At 48.7% G+C, this 2,169-nt stretch overlaps 1 non-coding gene across 1 annotated transcript; it reads left to right on the top strand.

Annotated features, from left to right (window-relative positions):
* The first annotated feature begins 321 nt into the window (after positions 1-321).
* Positions 322-394, top strand: Trnaa-cgc. The gene has a single exon. It is a non-coding gene; the product is annotated as a tRNA-Ala (tRNA).
* Positions 395-2,169: the final 1,775 nt, after the last annotated feature.

The following is a 2,169-nucleotide window of genomic DNA, read 5'->3' as shown; positions in this document are numbered from 1 at the left end:
CAGATAGCGCGAGGCACTGTTGACACTAAACAGTTATTGAAATAACTGCCAGAATCAGAGGTACGGTTATCGCAGTAACCGTTACTTCTCAGTAACCGGTTATTTCTATCAGTTACGTTATTTTTTGCCACCTCTACGGCAGAACGTTACTGCCGCGGTCGCAGGCGCGGCTGTCGTGCTCGCCGGAACACATGACGCGCTACGCCGCGTTGCGGCAGTACTTCGCAACATGGCCCTCGCCCTGGCACCTGAACCACTGGAGCTGGGGCTCCACTACTGCGGTCGGGAGAACTTCTGTCGTAACCGGGAAGCCCAGCACCGAGCGAGGTGGTGCAGTGGTTAGCACACTGGACTCGCATTCGGGAGGACGACGGTTCAATCCCGTCTCCAGCCATCCTGATTTAGGTTTTCCGTGATTTCCCTAAATCGTTTCAGGCAAATGCCGGGATGGCTCCTTTCAAAGGGCACGGCCGATTTCCTTCCCCATCCTTCCCTAACCCGAGCTGGCGCTCCGTCTCTAATGACCTCGTTGTCGACGGGACGTTAAACAACACTAACCCGGGAAGCCCAGCAATTTCCACATGTCGTTCTCGCCGTCGGCCGTTTGCACGGCTACGGCATAGAGCAGCGTCCTCATCTTGTTGGCTCGGTTGTGCAACCTTGCGGTTGCATTACCAAACCTGGCTCGCAGCAGCCCCTCCCGGACCGCTGCCTCGTCACAACACCAAGGTAACCGTCTTAAGCCGTCGGCACACGGACCGTGCATCCGAACGTTGAGTGTTGAGCGTGCCGAGTTTCTGGCGTCATAGCGTGGAGTAGCACGTTCGGTAGTCTTTCCGAACGTGCAGAGCAATATCTGGCATATCAGATATTCTGAGCGTTGACCAATCAGATGGCACAACGCCACCTACGTCACACGCACGCCGTCTCCCTTCAGTGCAGTGTTGTGAGGCGCCATATTGGCATTCATTTCAAGCCTATATGTATACATACCGTTTCTGAAAACCAGCAAATTGAGAATCACTGGAAAACCCCTTGTTAATTGTGTGATTCGTTCCAAAAAATAATGAGAAACATCATATTCGTGGCAAAAGAATTTATTGTAACTTGCGTATTATGAAAGTAGGCTATTTGAAGGCAGCGACACACTGAAGATCCACCCAAAACGCATTGTTCTTGGTACAATTTGTTATAATTAAATTTCAATTAGTAACATATCTACGATTAAGGTTTTCAGCACGTGGTAAGATAATATGATTAGACAGAAGGCGTATGTTGTTGGTTTAGCATAATGAGTAGCGTCACAGTCCAGTACAGTCATCAATTGAGGCGGTGATTCGCGCCTGGACACTTCCGAACTTTTTTCCGAGCATTCGCGTTTTTATTAGGTTCTGATACTTCATTATTAGTTTAGTGTAAGTATATAATATCTGATGTTATGTGAATATAAGTTCACCTTTTTCTGAGGGATGACTTTGTTCGATTGGCTTAATCTACAGGAAAGCTTGCGCTACTTGTATAAAGATATTTTGCTCCTTTTTCTTTTACGGTTCGTAATTCACATGTTTCAAAGATTCTGCTACTGGGTAGGAACAGTGATGAAGTAAGACTGACCTTGGGCTTTTACTAAAATGTGGGAATGATGAAATAATGTTTATCTTATGCGGAGAAGGATTCCCAATTTGTACCGCACTCTTTGTAATGGAACTTTTATAAGCCTGTGTCCTTATTGATTGGACATGGTACTTTCCTTTTCGTGGACGATGGAGGAATGTGCTTTTTAATAGAGCTAACGTGGGAACTCGACGCGCGCCCGTTGAGTAAACAGTGTGATTTACGAACTAGAAACATACCTCAACTGCCGCTGGAGTGCGTTGCTATCGCGTATACCGCGTTGGTTCCCACGTACCGTATGCACAAGTCGCACCGTTCCTGAGCGTTCAGCAGCACGTTGAAGATGGCACGCTCAACGTTTACGTTCGACAGCACGGTCTGTGTGCCGACGGCTTTAGGAGTGCCTTGGTCGTCTTCTTCCTTCCAGCGGAACGTGCCTTCTCACGCGCTGGTGGCGCGTCGACAATGTGGTCGGCCGCGGCGAACTTGATCGCCCTGTGGTTTAGCCACGTTTGCGGCTCGAACGCAGATCAGCAAGTCTGTGTCGACAGACTC

This window comes from Schistocerca piceifrons, chromosome X (genome assembly GCF_021461385.2).
Source record: "Schistocerca piceifrons isolate TAMUIC-IGC-003096 chromosome X, iqSchPice1.1, whole genome shotgun sequence".
Taxonomy (NCBI): Eukaryota; Metazoa; Arthropoda; class Insecta; order Orthoptera; family Acrididae; genus Schistocerca; species Schistocerca piceifrons.
This window is presented reverse-complemented; position numbering and strand designations above follow the sequence as displayed.